Raw genomic sequence first — 21,727 nt, 5'->3', positions numbered from 1 at the left:
CTGATATCCCGGTGTACAACAGGAATAATCATTGCTACTGCTTAAAGGTTGCTTTTAATGAAAATGCCAAGAAAGGTACCAACATATGTTTCCAACAGAAAAAAAAACAATATCAGAAACAATCTATAAAAGCATATATTTGAACCCAAGAACAAAAATGTAATCTTTTGCAGCTTTCCAGTGATAGTGGCTTTCTTAAAGTGGAACGTCAGCCGAAAGGGAAAGTTTCACTTGTTTGCACCTCCCACCCCTTTAATGATTGACACTTTTTTTTTGTGGGGGGGGTAGCGGGTATCGGGTTTTAACAGGATCCCACTCCTACCAATCACCTCACCCCCATCTGTCCACCAAACCTTCTGGGACACATCACAGGTCCCAGAAGATCATTTACAAAGCGCAGCACGGCTTGCTCATGCGCAGTGAGAAATTGGCAGTGAAGCCTTATGGTTTCCCTTACTTAAAAGGACCCGAAGCCTATTGAAGAATCAGGTCAGCTGAGAAGATTGCTGGATATCTGGACAGGTAAGTGTCCTTATTTTAAAAGTAAGCATCTACAGTGTTTGTAGTTGCTGACCTTTTCATTTTTGGGGGGAGACTGGAGCTTCTCTTCAAGCTAGCCATACATGTATCAAAATGTGGCTGGTTCAGCAGGGACCAGATGAATTTCTATCCATTTATGGGCAGGGTGGTTGTACAGAAGTCCACCCTGTTGGAAAAAGTTCTGCAGTGCCGGCTTTTGCCGTCAGTGCTGATCAGTGTATTCTGACAACCGGGAAGTCTCCCCGCTGTCAGAATACAGTAGCATAGCTTGGAGGATTACTCTATTCACCTTGAATGAGTGAATGGGGGAATACAGTCAGTTGTTTCCTTTTAACCGACTGGTCATCTATATGTTGCTTTAGTAATGGTGGTATCATTAGTTTTCTTTTTGCAATTTTTCCCTTTATTTTATTTCCCCATATGGTGTCCCACCCTGGTTATACATGGTTCAGCTTTTTACTTCCAGCCACACATTCATCATCCACACACTCAAGGCCTTTGTATTCTCCAACAGGATCCCCCCACTAATAAAAGACCAGCTTCTATTGAACTGGCCATGTATGGCCATCTTTAGGGTGACAACAGTAACTTAGTGTAATGTATCTATGGATGAGCAGTCACTCTAGGACAGGAAATATGTTACTGGCAGGGTCACTAGCTGAAAATAAAGAAAAAAAAACTAAACTTGGATTCATACTGCTCCTTGTACATGCAGCATGTGTGGTAAAGCAGATCCATGTGTGAATGAGCCGATATGGTGTCCCCTTCCCTTTAACACTAACTGCCACACATCATTGCAAACTGGCCACATAGGAAATAATGGGATTGCATTGTTATGTAGTAAAATACATGAGTTTTGCTGCATAAAAATGGACAAATGTGAATAGGCCCTAAAAAAGAAAACTAATGCAGACACCTCATCTAAGAACTAGTAAGCTGCAATACAATATGCAGTATTATTGTAGAGTTTAGACATAATATAATATCAATGTTCTTTTTAATCCACTGCAGCAAAAAAACAGAGAGCACCTGACTGGGTCACTGGGAGTATACTTCTTAAAACCTGTACTGTGTTACTTCCTTTCTTCATACCTCCTGTGTCAACAAATATTATGTAGCAATACCCCATTGAGGGTTGCTAAGGATTTGGGTCCTTCTATAGTTCTGCAGAGCCAGGCAATCTGCATTCTCCATTTAAGCTTGCATTCAGAGTTAGAAATCAGTCCTTTAGCTTTGTTTTTAAGGTTTACTAAGGGGATTTAGAATTGTTATAAGGTAAGGGGGTATAGGATGCCCAAGGGAATCGACAACTGAGGACAAGCTTTCTGGAACTATTCACAAGCTTTCTGTGCAGCACAGAGTCACTGTTGGAGAGCTAGCCAACATCTTCTTGATGTACCACCCCAGACCCTAGATGAACTCCTCTTCACCTAGGAATCTGGAGGTATACCTGAACAGGGGTTCCAGTTCCTGTCACTTTAAAAGATGAACAGTCACTGGTAGGTGGCTAATCTGGTTTCTCAGAGGCTAACGCGTTTCTGGGACATGTTTCTTCTGAAGAAGGGGCAAGTCCCCAAAACGCATTAACCAATTGAAGGTCCTGTGTTCCTGTGGGGATTACCACATCAGGCAGACATTGTTGTTCTGTATGATGAGCCTTTTTACCATTGTTGTTTGTGAGTATATCACCATCTGCTACTTTTAACAATAAATGTTATTTAGGTCAGGGCTTAACATTTCAAATCCTGAGCTACTAGCCGGGCCTTAGAGTTACTCGCCACCAACAAACACACACAAACAGAGACGCCTGTACACGTAGACATGTACATACACACACACACAGAAACATGTACACAAACGCACTGAGACACATGTACACACACACACATACAAACACATGTACACACACACACATACAGACACATGTATACACACACAGGCACATACAGACACGCATACACACATATACATGTACATACACAGAAATACACACACACACAGACACATGTACATACATACACAGACACATGTACATACATACACAGATACATGTATGTCGTATGTACATACACACACACAGACAGACACATGTACACACACACACATGTACATACACGCAAACACATGTACAGATACACACATGTACATACACACAGACACATGTACAATTGTACATGCATACACAGACACACACAAAAACACACATGTATATGTACACACACACACACCCCCCCCCCATAAAAAGTTGCAGTACTTTGTTGTTCACTCACAGATCTGGGTACTGCACTCTAGGGGGAGGCAGAGAGCACAGCACACACTCCTTGCTTTGCTTTCACTGCACTCAGCTATTGAACAGTCTGACAGCTCCCAGTGCCAATGACAGATCCGGCCTGAGCTTCGAGCCTGCTCAGCAAGACGGCCCTGGGGGACACACTCGCCCCCACCATAATTTCCACTCGCCCTTGGCAAGCAGGCGAGTGGAAATTTCAAGCCCTTATTTAGGTAATACACTAGGCCTGTACGCCCTCTGTTTGTTTTCTTTGCATCTAATGTTTTAGACTCCCCCAGTCCCTTGAGGGCAGCAAAGCTTGCAACATCCAGGATCTCCACCACAGATCCACAGCTACACTGAGTTCGCCCCCAAGTGCAGGAGTATTTGTGTTTATTATTTTGTTTTAGCTCACTGTCTGCTGAATATGGACCACAGGAGTCCAGAACTCTATGGAGCAAAATATGGTGGTGCCATTGCTGACCTTCTTCTGGGAATGCTGGTATGCCTGGCTGTCCCTGGCTTTAATATTGCCAGAACAACTATGAAGTCAGAGCTCCTGATTGGTTCAAGCTCGGTCCAAACCATGTTCTGATTAAATTTAGCCCATCGTTACTTCTGATCTACATACTTCTTCCAGGTCAGTGACTCAGAAAGTGCAAAAGCCAAAAGCTCGAACAATAAAAAAAATGACAATGTATTGAAGACCTAAGGCCATAGCTTTACATGTTTGTATGTCTCATTATTACTTCTACATCCTTTTGTAAATTTGTTTTTTGTTACAGTCAGAATTAATTCCCTCCTCCCACACATACATGCATATGCTTACACACACATGCACACACACCTTTCCACAGCGATTAAGCAGTATTTCATAAGAATCTAAATGAGGGCTGAGGGAATCATTTAGTGAGGTATGATATCACAGACCTATTTAAGAACAACTGTGCTTAAACAGATTATAGGTTGTCTAAACCTCTATATGACGTCTGTTGTCCACGGGGATCCTACTTTCATGGCTTTTTGGGGTTATGGTACAAGAATACCCAGTCTTTGGCATAATTGATCCAAAGAAATAGTATATGTCCTTCATAGGGTAGGGATGTCCCATAGGTGCCTCATCTCTATTACTGGATGCCTTGCAGTTCTGATGGGCATAATCCTCTGACTGTCCACTGTTATCATGTGTGGAGCCTGGTGGCATATTGATATCACAAGTAAAATAGGTACACCAAGTCATCCATTGCATGGCCATGAAGTGTAAAGTCTCCAACTACATGATTAGCATACTAAAGAAAATCTAAGTGGCACAAAAGTTTTTTCTGTAAATAGCAGCTTCTTGCAATATATACAGTGGGGATCGAAAGTTTGGGCACCCCAGCTAAAAAATTGTATTAATGTGCATAAAGAAGCCAAGGAAAGATGGAAAAATCTCCAAAAGGCATCAAATTACAGATTAGACATTCTTATAATATGTCAACAAAAGTTAGATTTTATTTCCATCATTTACACTTTCAAAATAACAGAAAACAAAAAAATGGCGTCTGCAAAAGTTTGGGCACCCTGCAGAATTTATAGCATGCACTGCCCCCTTTGCCAAGCTAGGACCTGCCAGTGTCATGGATTGTTCTCAATCATTGTCTGGGAAGACCGGGTGATGTCATTCTCAAAGGTTTTAAATGCCCAGACTCCTCTGACCTTGCCCCAACAATCAGCACCATGGGTTCTTTTAAGCAGTTGTCTAGAAAACTGAAACTGAAAATAGTTGACGCTCACAAAGCTGGAGAAGGCTATAAGAAGATAGCAAAGCGTTTTCAGATGTCAATATCCTCTGTTCGGAATGTAATTAAGAAATGGCAGTCATCAGGAACAGTGGAAGTTAAAGCAAGATCTGGAAGACCAAGAAAAATATCAGACAGAACAGCTGGCGGGATTGTGAGAAAAACAATTCAAAACCCACGTTTGACTGCACGATCACGCTAGAAAGATCTGGCAGACACTGGAGTTGTGGTACACTATTCCACTATAAAGAGATACTTGTACAAATATGGTCTTCATGGAAGAGTCATCAGAAGAAAACCTCTTCTACGTCCTCACCACAAAAATCATTGTTTGAACTTTGCAAATGAACATATAGACAAGCCTGATGCATTTTGGAAACAAGTTCTGTGGACCGATGAGGTTAAAATTGAACTTTTTGGCCGGAATGAGCAAAGGTACGTTTGGAGAAGAAGGGGCACAGAATTTAATGAAAAGAACCTCTGTCCAACTGTTAAGCATGGGGTTGGATCAATCATGCTTTGGGGTTGTGTTGCAGCCAAAGGCACAGGGAACATCTCACGAGTAGAAGGAAAAATGGATTCAATAAAATTTCAGCAAATTTGGATGGTAACTTGATGCCATCTGTGAAAAAGCTGAAGTTAAAGAGAGGATGGCTTCTACAATTGGATAATGATCCTAAACACACCTCGAAATCCACGGGAGATTACATCAAGAGGTGTAAACTGAAGGTTTTGCCATGGCCTTCACAATCTCCTGACCTCAACATAATTGAAAATCTATGGATAGACCTTAAAAGAGCAGTGCGTGACAGACAGCCCAGAAATCTCAAAGAACTGAAAGACTTTTGTAAGGAAGAATGGGCAAAGATACCTCAAACAAGAATTGAAAGACTTGGCTGGCTACAAAAAGCGTTTACAAGCTGTGATTCTTGCCAAAGGGGGCAGTACAAGATATTAACTCTGCAGGGTGCCCAAACTTTTGCAGATGCCATTTTTTTGTTTTCTGTTATTTTGAAAGTGTAAATGATGGAAATAAAATCTTACTTTTGTTGACATATTATAAGAATGTCTAATCTGTAATTTGATGCCTTTTGGAGATTTTTCCATCTTTCCTTGGCTTCTTTATGCACATTAATACAAATTTTTAGCTGGGGTACCCAAACTTTCGATCCCCACTGTACAGTAATAAGCTTAATAAAAATTCAAACTTTAATTATTTCTCAGAATTTGCTGCAGCAGATCTGGATATTAAAGTGGATATGTCTGATACACACTTGTTTTATTATCTATTAAGTATATAAATATCTCAGTATGCTATATATTTTATAGTTAACTGTGACAAGTTCCAGCTATATTGACAACTTGTCATACACTATTACATCAGCAGTTTGCTGGGATGGTGATTTAATTGGAAAGGCTGCTAGATTATCTAATGGGCCAATGATTTTTTGTAAGGTTTCATAAAACAGCAGGTTGCCTCTGTCAGAAGAAAAATTTGAGAAGACCGTCTATTGATTATTCATCTCTGTAGGGGCTTCACACTGTGATCTAATTTCATTCTTAGATACATCCTTTATAAAAAAAAATGAGGGTGAAATATTGAGTATGAGGTGCATGTTGTACAGGTTTAAAGCTGTTAGTCAGATGGGTTCTATGAATTATTTCTCTTTTATAGAGTTAGAAATTGCTATTGTTCTTGGGAATTTTATAATTCACTTATGATCACAATTCATCTTTATGTTTTCATTTTTTTTCTTTTCTTTTCCAACTTGTCCTAAATGTGCCTCTTTCTTCAATGTAATCAGTGTATCAGTTCTACATTTATTGTGTGACCATTTAAAGTGCATCTCATGTGCTTGTAAGTTCATGAGAAAATTATAAAATTAGTAAATAAATGATGTGCCCTCACTGCAAAGATTAATTGCTTGTTTATGTCTAGGGAACACAGAAAAGCAGATTTACTTACCTGAACCTCTACTCCTTCCCGCTGCTAAACTGGTCCCTGAAGCGTCTTCTACCCTATGTTCCACCAGTCTAGGGTCCTGACATCATCAAGACTAGAGCAGAGTCCGTAACCATGCAATGGATTTGATGACACCGAGGACAGTCAACCATTAGAATGTGGGGGAGCACCATCTACTGGAGGCGTGGAGAATCAGGCAAGTAAATGTGTTTCTCCTCTCCCCTAAATAAAATGGGTTTAGTTTTATAGTTTCTTGACGATGGGCTTTAAATCTTAAAGTGTTATTAAAGGCAATTTATCAATTTAGGTAACAAACATGTCATACATACCTACTTTGTGCAGTGGTTTTGCACAAAACAGCCCCGATACTCCTCTTCTTAGGCCCCCCGCAGGTGCTCCTTGTAGCAATCGTACGTACAGATATGGACGCGGACATCCATTTTGCTACAGATCCACCATCTTGTGTCATTCTCACTCCAAATCAGTCCCCCTCCCTTTTTGTTGAATGGCATATGGTCTGTGTGCGTGCTGAGTTCAGGAGTGCACAGGGCACAGCTGGATACACTTCATGGTTGTAAACCCAATTAGCTGATTCCAGGGTGTCTGTCAGCCTCTTGCTCTGGCCGGATCGTAAAGCTATAAACCCGTCAGTCACTGGACTTGAAAAGCATTCCGAAATAGCAGTAAAACATACATCCCACTTGGAACCACTTTTTCATACAATTTCATAACTCCCGGCAGGAAAATGGTACAATAAAACAAAACATATATTCAGATAGGTCAGTTTAATGCGAGTCACCTGATACCTTACATCCCTAGATTATGTCTACCCGAGAGCAGAAAGTGATATCTCTTTAACCGTCATAGGCAGATATGTCATATCTGGTGTCTGGACGTTCAGCAGATGATTCTGCATATTATTCTACCAGTGGATAGGATGCTACATGTACCTATGGAAGGTTATTGACCATGATATAAACTGGGAGGGATTTGAGTCACAGCCTGGGTCTTTGCCTAAACCCCCTCCCCAGATGAGGCGATTGGCCCTTGGCTTCAGTAGACACCCCCTGCTGGGGAACTAGAAAATAGGCTGTCAGGCCTGGAGAAGTAAGATGAAGAGATTCTCCCTTTTTAACACCAGGAACCAACTTTGGAAGAAACGGTACCCTTTTGTTCAGGACACTTGAATTTTCTTAAACCAAGGACTCTGGCAAGTATTCTACCTCTCTAAACTTCTTTCTGTTATCTCTTTGTTGTGTTATTGCTCTCTGTATTTATATTTATATATATAAATATATATAGGCTACATCTTTTTCTGTAAATATTTTTATTGCACCATTTTGACCTTTTTAGTAATAAATCCTATTTTCTGAAAAGTGTTGAACTGTTTCTAAAGCTCTTTAATGCAAACTAAGAATCCCTGTCTCTGAAAAGCGCTACTGTGTGCTTTAAACTTCTGCATACATCTGCCTGCGGTGACAGTGTGTATACAGGTGCTTATTCAAACATCATAGTGTTACTGCTAAGATTTGTGAGTTTCCTCTTTCTCTGTACAAAAAGGTGGTGGTGGCAGTGTGAAGGGTTAATTGCGTAATTAACCTGACCCAGTAACAATCGCTCTCAGGCTACGGACACATAGATTGTGGTCCAGTGAGCTGGAAAATCTTTGTGCAGGGTGCAGCTGAACGTGGCATTGTTACGCAAGTGGCAGCGCGGTTTTAGATTGGCTAGTCCTTCAGTTACAAGTTGGTGAAAAGGACTGGGTCTGATGCTGCGCCCCTCACACTCCTGGCACTTCCCTTTTACAAGAAGCTTGCTATGGGGTGCACCCAAGCTAGCTTTTTGCCGAGCCACCACATTGCATGTCCATTAACGCTCAGATCGTGGCTAATCTCCATCCCTGTTCTCTCCTCATTGGCTAACTGGCTGTGATTGACAATAGTAAGAGCCAATGGCCCCTGCTGCTGTCTCAGCTAATGAGGAGGGAGAGTCCCAGGAGAGCTGCAACTCTCGTGCACCTTGCTGGATCTAGAGGGGGCTCAGGTAAGTGTTAGCTGCTGGACTCGTCAAAAGTACCAACTATGCCTGTCCTTTCCGCCCCTCCTCCATTGATAGACGCTGTACTACAGCCTCCAATAATGAAAAGCCATTTATGAATGGAGGATGGGTGGAAAGGACAGGCATAGTTTCACTGTAGATACTTAAGCTGGCCATGCACTAGTAGATTTTTGAACGAACGTTTGTATGAATATCCATATGGACAATTATTTCACGTATTTGTACATTTGATGACTGAGCAATTGTTGTTGGAATGTAGTTAAACATTTCTTTTGGTTTCAACTTTGATTTTGGAACGAAAGTCATTTCCTGAACAAAAACCACATTCGTTCATAGGAATTTCTTTAAAAACAATTTTCCATCCTTTCCCATCACTGTAGCCAAAAATGAACATCAAAATGACACAACTACGATTATAAAATCAAACAAATATTTTTTATAAAAAAAAAATATCAATCAAAATTCTAATGATGTATAGCCAGATTTACCTGTCTCTGCTATCAGGCTGAGAGGGTGTATACAAGAAGAGAGGAGGGAGCACAGTGACAGTGCCACTGTGCATGAAATACATTTATGCTATTCCAGTTTTTCTGGCAGATTTCCTTTAGTTCTAATAAGAATTGTCGCTCACTTTTGGAATGCTCTCTAATGGTGTCACATGTTTCCTTTTTTCTTTATTTCAAAGAGTACAGTTTTATTCACTAAATATTTGGCATGTTCAAAAATAAAAAACCTTTTTGAAAACAATGGAGTGTTTTCAAACCTCTCTGATAATGTTTTCATACAGAAAAAAAGGGTTTATGCTAAGTTTTTGTACAAAATGTTGAAGTTTTGTGAAGTTTTCTGGTTGTTGAGGAACTACAAGTGACAGGGTTCCATGGCAGCTGTTGCTTCTTTGACCTCTGATAGGTTGCAGGATATAGAGTATATCTCCTTGCTATTTTGACAAAGGCAATATCACTTTTGTTTGCAAAAGCTCTTATTCTATTAGTTGGTTCAGTGCATGTCAATCCAATTAAACAGTTTTGGCACAAAAGTATAGCGATTGTACAAAGCAATTAAAGTGTGACTTCAAAACAATTTACATAAAAGCAAAAAGCAGATAGATTCATGGATAATTCTCTTGAAAGTACGTTTTGTTTTCATCTATTGCTTTGTTTCCTTGCTTCCTTTTCCTATGCGTGCTGTGAATTAGGTGGACAAGACCAGAAAAGAAAATGAGAAATTAAGCTTCTGTGATGTTTTGTATTTAAACAGAAAGTATAGTTTGTTTGTTTTTTGCAAATGATTTCTTTAATTCCATATGTTTAGGATAAAATTACATTGAATGTTCATAAGGTGGCTTCTTTACAGATGTTTTCTAGGCAGCCTATACTGTATATAAAACTCAATAGCTCAAGCTGAAATTAATACATACAGTGTAAGGGCTGATTCACACCAGCAGCTGTGCTGAACACACAGCAGCCATCATAGAGTGGGAAGACATAGTGCCGAAGTGCCAACCCTGGTGTATAGCACTGTTTTTTTAGTCAAAACTTTATTGAAATGTTATTAAGCTCTATTCACACAGCAGTGTTGAGATGCAGCAGTTTCAGCTGAAGCCCGTTAGGTTTGATCTAAGGAAAGAAGGCAAATTGCTTTGTCTTTGCAGCCAATATTGCATCCCAACACAAATGGTGTGAATGGGCCCTAAGTGAATGTGCCAAAGTAGTGACTCCTCCCCCTCTCTATCCCTTCTTCCATACAAGCATTCAGTTAAAGGAATGTTGGTTGAATTACTAAGGGAGTAAAGAATGTTCACTTTGGTTATTAAATAAGGTGAGGCTATGTTCACTCTGGATAGCCAATCATATGTTAGGGAAATTGAAAAAAAAATTCTTGCACATGGTTGGATGATTGAACAAGGCTATGCCTTATTCACTAAACTAAGTATACATTCACTTTTCAAAGTGAATATTCACTGATCTTTTAGGATATTATCACTAAAGTGTTTCAAAGGAAACAACTTTTGATGTTCTCTGGGAATCCTTTATCAAAGACATATATATGTTAAACCTTTATTTATGAAACAAAAATTGTACGCATTAATAAAAACATATATACAGTCAGGTCCATAAATATTGGGACATCGAAACAATTCAAATTTTTTTGACTCTATACACCACCACAATGGATTTGAAATGAAACGAACAAGATGTGCTTTAACTGCAGACTGTCAGCTTTAATTTAAAGGGTATTTACATCCAAATCAGGTGAACAGTGTAGGAATTACAACAGTTTGCATATGTGCCTCCCACTTGTTAAGGGACCAAAAGTAATGGGACAGAATAATAATCATAAATCAAACTTTCACTTTTTAATACTTGGTTGCAAATCCTTTCCAGTCAATTACAGCCTGAAGTCCGGAATGCATAGACATCACCAGACGCTGGGTTTCATCCCTGGTGATGCTCTGCCAGGCCTCTATTGCAACTGCCTTCAGTTCCTGTTTGTTCTTGGGGCATTTTCCCTTCAGTTTTGTCTTCAGCAAGTGAAATGCATGCTCAATCGGATTCAGGTCAGGTGATTGACTTGGCCATTGGATAACATTCCACTTCTTTCCCTTAAAAAACTCTTTGGTTGCTTTTGCAGTATCCTTTGGGTCATTGTCCATCTGCACTGTGAAGCAGCGTCCAATGAGTTCTGAAGCATTTGGCTGAATATGAGCTATTTGCATTTGGAATCTGTTGCTGTCAACTCTCAAGATGAGATCCAAAGAGCTGTCACTATCAGTGAAGCAAGCCATCATTAGGCTGAAAAAAACAAAACAAACCCATCAGAGAGATAGCAAAAACATTAGGCGTGGCCAAAACAACTGTTTGGAACATTCTTAAAAAGAAGGAACGCACCGGTGAGCTCAGCAACACCAAAAGACCTGGAAGACCACGGAAAACAACTGTGGTGGATGACCGAAGAATTCTTTCCCTGGTGAAGAAAACACCCTTCACAACAGTTGGCCAGATCAAGAACACTCTCCAGGAGGTAGGTGTATGTGTGTCAAAGTCAACAATCAAGAGAAGACTTTACCAGAGTGAATACAGAGGGTTCACCACAAAATGTAAACCATTGGTGAGCCTCAAAAACAGGAAGGCCAGATTAGAGTTCGCCAAACAACATCTAAAAAAGCCTTCACAGTTCTGGAACAACATCCTATGGACAGATGAGACCAAGATCAACTTGTACCAGAGTGATGGGAAGAGAAGAGTATGGAGAAGGAAAGGAACTGCTCATGATCCTAAGCATACCACCTCATCAGTGAAGCATGGTGGTGGTAGTGTCATGGCGTGGGCATGTATGGCTGCCAATGGAACTGGTTCTCTTGTATTTATTGATGATGTGACTGCTGACAAAAGCAGCAGGATGAATTCTGAAGTGTTTCGGGAATATTATCTGCTCATATTCAGCCAAATGCTTCAGAACTCATTGGACACCGCTTCACAGTGCAGATGGACAATGACCCAAAGCATACTGCAAAAGCAACCAAAGAGTTTTTTAAGGGAAAGAAGTGGAATGTTATGCAATGGCCAAGTCAATCACCTGACCTGACTCCGATTGAGCATGCATTTCACTTGCTGAAGACAAAACTGAAGGGAAAATGCCCCAAGAACAAGCAGGAACTGAAGACAGTGTCAAGGTCCTACCTTTTCCCTGAAGTTTTGTTACTCCATGTGCTGGCGTCCATCTTGGATTCTGCTGTGCATGGTGGAAATCCTTTTATGCCTTCAGGTCTCTGAGGTCCATCCCCCAGAGGGGTGTGGCTGATGACATATAAGCCTGTGGCCCGCACATGCTCTTTGCACTTGTGTCTTGTGTCTTTGTCTTCCTACAGCTCTGTGTATACGCTCGTGACTCTTCTGGTATTCTGACTCGGCTTGTGATTAAGACCATTCTCTGTGTTTTCCTTCGATCTGACCTTCCGTTGCTGAACCCGGCCCGTGACCTGTGATTCTCTGTCTACTGTTCTGTACCGTTTTGTCCCGTTGTTGTCGACCCAGCTTGCCTGACTACGCTATTGTCATTCTCACCAGCTACACGCCATTGGCGGCGGCCATTACCGCAGCCGGGGTGTCTCGGGGGCCGCGACCTGGTACCTGGCTGCGTCAAGTCCATCCCCACCATCAGGGGCCCTGGTGAAGGGCAGCCTGGGACTTAGACTCCGCTCCCTGAGGGACTTCGGTCTGTTGGTGGTGGTTGTCGTCAGCCAGTGCGTTACCCTGCCACTAGGCCTACCTGTCCGTTCCACAGCCCTGCCCTGACAGACAGTTGCAGTAGAGGCCTGGCAGAGCATCACCAGGGATGAAACCCAGCGTCTGGTGATGTCTATGCGTTCCAGGCTTCAGGCTGTAATTGACTGCAAAGGATTTGCAACCAAGTATTAAAAAGTGAAAGTTTGATTTATGATTATTATTCTGTCCCATTACTTTTGGTCCCTTAACAAGTGGGAGGCACATATACAAATTGTTGTAATTCCTATACCGTTCACCTGATTTGGATGTAAATACCCTCAAATTAAAGCTGACAGTCTGCAGTTACAGCACATCTTGTTAATTTAATTTCAAATCCATTGTGGTGGTGTATAGAGCCAAAAATGTTAGAATTGTGTCGATGTCCCATTATTTATGGACCTGACTGTATGTTAAACTCTATGTCTTTTCTCTCCAAAAAAAGATCCTGTTTCCTGTTTGTAGAAAAGCAGCCGATAAACACATGTGGACTGTGCACTAGCAGAAAGGAAAGTTAGGTATCAGAATGCATACAAGGACCACAACTTACTTTTCCATGCACTAAGAGGTTTAATCAGCTCTGGGACTTTGGAGCTTTATGATTGTAGTGTGGGACCTACATGTTGCTGGAGTTGAGGTTCCCAGTGCAGGAAGAAACAAGTGTGCAGAAGAGTCTGGGGGTAGGTGTGTTTAGAACGTGAGACCAAATTACATGCAATTTGTCCAATAAAACATGGCACCCAGCAACCTGTAAAAATAAAACATGGCATACCCAGCAACCTTTAACAAATTAAACATGGCATCCCAGCAACCTTTAAAAAAAATAAACATTAAGCAGTATCCTGCCCAATAGGAAAGCAATAAACTTTTTATTTGCATTAATGAAAAAATTCTATTGATGTTTAGCAGTCATTCAGGTCTCAGATCACAGTAGTGAGGATGCTTGTTAGATGACAAATCAGTACTAGCAGTATTTTAGCATTAGGGATTAGTTTCAGGGTTACCTGTTAGTGTGAGGGGTTAGGGGCTATGTTTATCTGTTAGGTTTTTAAAGTTTACGTTAAGTGTTGGGGGATAAATTGTAAAGAGGTTATTTTAGGGGTCCAGTGTTGATGTTAGGAGTAAATGTTAGAGTCCGGTAAAGTGTTAAGTGGTAGGTTAAGCGCTAAATGTTAGAGGCAGATTTAGAGTCCACAGCTCATTTTAGGGATTAGCCTAAAGTAAATCTATCCATCCATTAAAGGGCAAACTGTCAGGTTCATTTTATGGGTTACCCTACCGTCCATACATTCTGTACCTTATCATACTGTACCGTAAGGTACACCTTACTCCTCAACCACCCAGAAATTATACTTAGGTCAAGAGCCCTAAGTATAATTTCTGTGTAAACTACAGTCCATGTTAGCCTGTGTTGAAACTCACACCCAGGGTTAATGACCTTCTCCCCACCCCCATAGAACAGTTTTGTTGTGGTGATTGGCCACTCAATCTTCAGGTCAGCATTCTTGGAGAAAGGAGAGAAGGTCAAATGCTCTCCCGAGCTGTATGCCCATCCTGGCTATTTCCAAGGCCCCCAACACTGAGAATGTTTGAGCACTGGGGAGTGTTCCAAAGGTGAGGATCAGTTTGGTGTGTGCATTGGATGGTGTTGTAAATAGAACCATTAATATTGCTCATAATGGGCAATTTGACAAATTATGTATTCTTTCCTTTCAAAGCAGTGCTAAACCCAAAACCAAAATATATTATATTGCAAACCAAATATTAGATGTGGCGATTGCATTAGTGTTCTTTTTTTTTAGTCTTTTTTTACCCTGTATTTTCACCTGCTGATCTAGCCAATAACACACCTGTAGTCCTGCATTAGAGTGCTCCCATTCTGGATAAAGGAGCACAGGGGGCACTTCTGGACAGCAGCATTGTTAGTCTGCGGGAAGGGGAGTATTGGATGTACTAGTAGCTCTAGTTGTTGGATATACTAGTAGATTTAGATACACTAACGAATTGAAACTAAACTCCAGCTAACGCTTTATAAGCAGTTACAGCAACAGTTATATATATAAATAAAATCTGATCATTGTAAGCATCCCTGTCAGTAGTAGTAGTAGTAGTAGTAGTAAATGCTTTGTCTTAATCCTCTATCTGCTACATCTACAGAACATCTTGTTTTGTTGAAAAAACAACAGATTTACTGGCCAGAAATTGTAAAAATGAAAATTAATACATCCACAACGTCTAAGAATTGGTAAGCTGCAATATAATGAATGTTTGCTTATGAAATTAATACCACTGTAAGGATTTTGTTTTACATTTTAGTAACATTTAGGGGAACTTCATGGTTTATAGTTGTTTTAGTGACAAATGTTCTTCAAGTACTAGCATACTAATTATTTGCTTTTGCAAGATTTCACAACACTAGTTTGTGTTTCCACCCCTCCAAAATGTCTATAATAAATTAATCATGCAGTTGAACTTTCCAATCATTTGTTTATTCTCCATTTTGGAGCTCACACTGGGAAAGGTTGATGCCATAATTTTGGAAGGAATATTTTGCCACTGGAGAGATACAATATGCAAGCACAGGCTTCAACTCGCCAGTAAGAACACAGAACTAAAATATCAGAGAAGGCTTTTAAAGAAACAGTTCACAAACATTTTTGATGGCCTCTAATTATGATGTCAGCATTGAGCTCTAGTTGTGATCATTCTCTTAAATACAAATACATGGTTTAATCTCGGCATCTTTGTTCCTCAGCTGTTGGATAGCCTATAAATCACAGCTTTCTATAATGGAGTTTTTTTTTCCTTTCGTGATCCCAAAGAGCAAAAATTTGTATGAGAATTCCCTCTTCATGCAATTGATGTTTTTTTCTTATTATTTTGTTTGTCACTTAAAAGAACGAATAGCTCTACACTAAATAATTACATTGCAAGGGGAAAAGATGCTCCTTATTCGTTTAACAGATGTGCATCTCTATTATCATCTGATAATGAGCAAAACTTATGATTTACAATGTGCATGCTGCAGATTCATGCAAATGAGCATAAAATTTGGCACTGGGTAGGTCCCTTATTCTAGGAAAAATACTTGTTTGATTAAGAATCATTTTTTATATTCTCAACGTGCTGCCAAGAACATTTGTTCTCATATGTCGCAAGCAAAATAGAACAAAGTTTGAGGTTGCTAGGAATTGTGTCACAGATGAACCACTTAAAATGAAGGAAAAAATAACAGATGCAGACAAATACACACATGGACAGATACAAACAACTTTAAGGGCTTGCACATAGGACTTTAAAGTGGTCCTGAACTCAAATAATTAAGATATGCTGTGTTATAAGGAAAATTTAGAATTAATATGTCTAAGCAGTACCTTGAAAAATATACCTTTTGTCTTGAAGTTCTCAAAAATAACAGTGCACATTCTGGTATGTGGGACTGCTATCTTTATATCTTCAGTGTGAGATCTCAGGCACTGCTGCTTCTGATTGTTAAGTGGGGTACACTCTATGAGAAAATTAGAAGAAAAATTTTGTACAAGGCATGATTATTCGATTTTTGAAAAGTGTGTACTCAACTTTTGACATCCGATTCGGACTTTCAGAATGAACATTTCCACAGGGATAAGTGCCAATATTTTTCTCATACGTGAACAGAACTAATGATTTTCATTTATTGTGTACTGTTTTTGTATGATTTTTGTACAAGAAAAATCAGATACGAAAGACTGCGCATGATCAGAAACAATAAAAAAACCCAAAACATTTGTTGTCTGAGAATTTTTGTACGATTAGTACCATCCTTGGTTTTGACCTGCTGTGAATCATCAAGGAAAATTGGACAATCGTTTCTCTGATTTTTTTTATAGTGTGCACTGGGCTTTAGTCTAAAGAGATCTGGAGTCAGATTTGGTGATGTGACTACCTAGGGGGCCTCAAAACAGAGGCAAAAGATGAACTCTTCTTGGCACTGTGCAGTATTGGTGCAGTTAGCATGGGAATCTCTCCTGTCTTCACAGTACTCAGCCATCTCCTGCACGGTGCAGGACTAAGACCATTGACCTGGCACCACCTTCTCCCTTCACTCCTCAACTCTGCCTTAACACCTCACCCCAATATTAACTCTGCCCTAGTACCTCATCACCATTTGGATTCAACTGTTTTGAGCCCCACTGCACTCAACTTGAGGTATTTCAATAAATTTATTAGGTCAAGCATTGTCTAAAAGAAGAGAGGGTTAGCAAGTGTATTTATACAAACAATCAATAAGACAATAATCCTACTAACAATAATTAACAGAACTGAATTGCTTTTACCTAGCAACAGTATATAAAGAGTCCTATCTTTCTACAACAGTCCCAGTTTTATCCCACTGGACAGTGATTGATGAAAGAAAAAGTTGGCCGTAAAAGTTGGGGCCCTTGAAGAAAGCACAGCAGACAACAGATTAACTTGTACAATGTCAGTCTCTTACCATACCCAGGGCTCTCTCTTCTGGGTCTCTGGACACCTGCTCTGATTCAGTTCAAGGCCTTGGACAGAAATAGGAGTTGCTGTGATTTCCCTCTTTCAATCCTGCTGAAACTGTCTCTCATTTCCCTCCTTACATGCAGTGGGAGTGCTCTCTAGTACACTCTGGTCACACCAGGCTTCAATCACACCTCACACCTCCCAGGGAAAAAGTTCCCAGTCTCTAAGGCAAGATCCTGAGCTATGAAAAGTCTCTTTAGTTCCCTGAGGTCTCACCAAATTATGGTTAGTTATTCCATTCAGCCAGCAGCCCAGTCTTTTTCAACACCTCTGCTAGTTTTCTCACTATCCCTCCTTTTTTCTCTCTGAAGACAGCTGCACACCCATACCTGCTTGCTTCTCTCCCTTTGTTCTCACTCTCCTCTTCCTCCCTTTGTAGTAGCCAGTTATAGTCCTCCAGGATCGATCCAATGCAAAATAGTTTTCTGCACTAGTGAATATGCAGTGTCAGGAATCCAACCACGGTAGCCTCTAGCACTCCACGGAATCCCCCAAGGAGCGGAATCTAAGCTCCGACCTACTTGTTCACCAGAGCCCCTGATGGTGGGGATGGACTTGGAGCAGGCCGAGACCAGGTCGTGGCCCCTGGGTTCACCCAGCTGTGGTAGAGGCACCGTTGAAGGTGTATAGCGGTTAAGAGTCTGATGTGAGGAGGTAACTGAAGCAGCGTCGGGCAGGCCGGGTTGGTAACAGTGGTAGCAGTGTAGTACAGAATCAGCAGGCAGAGGGATAAACAGGTCACAAGCCGGGTTTGTCAACAGGAGGTCAGAACGTATGGGGTTAAGCAGGAGAATGGTCAAACAAAGCCAGGGATCAGAGCAGGAGACGGACAGCAAATCAGGATCAGGTAGGGTCGGCAACAAACAATCTACTCACAGGAACTCAGGAACACAGATAAGACCATACGGCACTTGAGCACTGCAAGAGCCGGGTTTAAATAGCCCGCCCGACTCCTGACAGGTGCTCCTGGGTCCTAGTGCTTGCCCGGCGCCATCATTGGTGACAGGCGCGCCTGGGTCCTAGTGCCTGCCTGCCTGTACGTTTTGTCAGGATTCTACGCATATGCAGATTCGATCGCTGCGGCGATCTTCCCATTCCCTGACATGCACTTTAACCATGACCACACTGCAAAAGGATAATACAGCAGCAACAAAAGAAGAAGTTCCACAGCAATTTTCAGCTACAGTCCAGGTTACGAACTCAAATGTGGAGGAGTACTTAATTCAAAATTACCAAGTCAGCCAAAATTTGGCATGTGTTTCCCTACTAATTGGCAATACCTGATGAGGCAGAGTCACAGCCCATACCTGATGAAGCAAAGACAACAGTGCTTGTTATCTGCGACTAAGTGATAGTCCCCCCACTGTCAGAATTGGCATGCGGGCCTATGAGTATGCAACTGCTCCAGAAGACCCATGTATTGTGGGAACGCCCTCCTCAATAGCTACAGAGTATTGCAGTTCAAAGATTACACAGTTATGTAAATCCTGGTTCCCTGGTGTAGCTGGATACACTATTCAGCTTCTGAATCCCTTAAAAACGGTATCCTAAATTGAATTCCTTGAGATTTTCCAGTATGGGGACTCGTTTTATAAATCTTTTCTCTGCAGTTGAGTACAGGACACCTTCCTTTCAAACTTTACTTGAGGCACCATTGCACACCTGAGCATCCCTGGGTGAGTTTTCTTTGCCTCCCTCATTAACCATTCATGCTCTTTCTCCTTATGGTTCAGGCCATATGGGTTGTGAACTAAAAATGGATGGACCACCCTAATAGCCCAATCTGTTCTATATCTTCTCTTCCCTCCTTTTCCTCTATTTTACTTTTTCTTCTTCTTTTCCCTTCTTGGATCCTCTCCCCCCTTATCCCTTGCATTTGCATATTCTGTTACTTGGATTTCCGTATGCATTTCCAATAGGTTCATTATACCCCATAATGCACTCTACTGGTACCACTGGTGGAACACAGCATTGGTCTCCAGGCCCAATTCACCTCCAGGCCCAATTTGCCATTCACCTTTACTTTTTGTATGCGTTACTTTTATGATTCATATTGGCTATAGATATGACTGCTTACATGTGCTGTACTGGAACCTTTATTTTAAAACTTTTGTATCTCACACTTTTTACTGGATTATTGTTCAACTTCAATAAATATATATTCAACCTAAATCCTGGTTTCTGTCCATGTCTTGACTGTGTTCACTAATATTTTACATAGATCAGCCCCTGCTGCAGCCTCTTCACTTTAGATTTTCTACAAAGTTATTATTATTATTATTATTTATATACAAGATTTTATAGTGCCAACAGTTTACACAGCACTTTACAACATGAGGGCAGACAGTACAGTTAGAGTACAATTCAATACATGAGGAATCTGAGGGCCTTGCTCGTTAGAGATTACAATCTAGAAGGGAGGGTCAAATGATACAAAAGGTTATAACTTTGGGGGATGAGCTGATGGGGAAAGTGCAAATACAGTTGTTAGGTGGAGGTGGGATAGGCTTCTTTGAAGAGAATGGTTTTCAGGGATCCCCTAAAAGTGGACAGAGTAGGACATTCCATAGGGGTAGGGCGTTCCATTGAATGGGAAAGGTTCTGGAGAAGCCCTGGGGGCGAGCATGGGAGGAGATAACAAGGGAGCTAGAGAGCAGGAGGTCTTGGAAAGAGTTAAGAAAGTAATTTGGTTGATATTTTGAGACTAGGTTAGTGATGTAGCATGGGGCTGAGTTGTGGATGGCTTTGTAAGTTATTGTTAGTATTTTGAATTTAATTTGTTGGGTGGCAGTCAATGAAGGGATTGGCAGAGAGGTGTAGCAGATACTAAATGGTTAGCAAGGTGGATTCTGGCATACATTATGGACAGAAGAAGAGATATATAAAGGTAATCCAATGAGGAGGGAGTTGCAGTAGTCTAGGCAAGAGATGAACAGTGAGTGAATTAGGAGCTTTGTGGTGTCATTGATTAGGAAGGGGCATATTTTGAAGAAGTTGCAGAGGATGAGGTACAAGCTTTGGAAAGTGATTGGATATGGGGCCGAAAGGAGAGTTCATGGTCCAGGATTACACCTATAGTACCTTGGCATGTGGGGACGGGTAGATAGTTGTGCCATTGATCTTGACAGGCAGGGGAAGAGGCACTTGGGGAGGAACTATTATGAGCTTGGTTTTGGATAGATTGAGTTTGAGGAAGTGGTGTAACATCTGGACTGATATGTCCGTCAGTAAATTAGTGATGAGGGAGGAGACTGATAGAGTGAGCTGAGGGGTAGAGAAATAGATTTGGGTATCGTCAGCTAGAAATGATATTGAAAGCCATCAGAGGCTATCAGCTGACCCTGGGAGGAGGTGTTTTCCAGGTACAGTTTTCCATAATGATCATTGAGGGAGTGGAGAATGAGTAAATGTTTTATCCTGCATATAGCAGACTGATAACATAATCTCAGCCTAGTCAAAGTCACAAGACTGAGGCTCAATTAATTTTCAATAATTGTAAAATGCAGAACTTTATGGGAAATTACACTGTTGCTGTATATTGTGACAAGACAGGAATGTATTCATGCAGATATTTAAAATTACTGAAAGGTCCTCTTTAACCACCTCCAGCTCGCCGTATAGGGAAACGACGCACGGGCAGGAGCTCTCTTCATCTGGGAGGACATCGTATGACGTCCTCCCACTTTAGCTGCTAGGACACAGTGGATCACAGATCGTGGTAAAGAGCTGATGACGTAGGCTCTACCATGTGATCAGCTGTGTCCAATCACAGCTGATCAAATGTAAATAGGAAATGCCGGTTATCGACAGTCCTCTCCTCAAACTGACAGCACGCCAGGAGAGTAGAGCCGTTAAGCGGCATTCCTCAGAGGGGACATCTACACTGATCATCAAGGCACTGATCATCTGTGCCCTGATTATCAGTGCAGCCCCATCAGTGCTGTCTTTCAGTGCTCATCATTGCCACCCATCAGTTCCCATCAATGCCAGATATCAGTGCCCATCAATGCCAAATATCAGTGTCCATCAATGCCACATATCAGTGCCCATGAGAGCTGCCTTTCAGTGCCCATTAGTGATGTCTGTCAATGCCCATCAGTGCTGCCTATCAGTGCCTCCTCATCAGAGCAGTCTATCAGTATCCATCAGTGCCACCTATCAGTGCCAATCACTGCAACCTATCAGTGCCCATTAGTGCTGCCTTTCAGTGCCCATCAGTGGGCCTGTCAGTGCCCAACAGTGCCTCCTATCAGTGCCTCCTCATCAGTGCAGTCTATCAGTACCCATTAGTGCCACCTATCAGTGCCAGTCAGTGACACCTATC

Source organism: Staurois parvus, unplaced genomic scaffold, assembly GCF_062004578.1.
Source record: "Staurois parvus isolate SC_StPar_1 unplaced genomic scaffold, SC_StPar_1.0 ptg000061l, whole genome shotgun sequence".
Lineage (NCBI taxonomy): Eukaryota > Metazoa > Chordata > Amphibia > Anura > Ranidae > Staurois > Staurois parvus.
Note: the sequence above shows the minus strand (reverse complement) of the source record.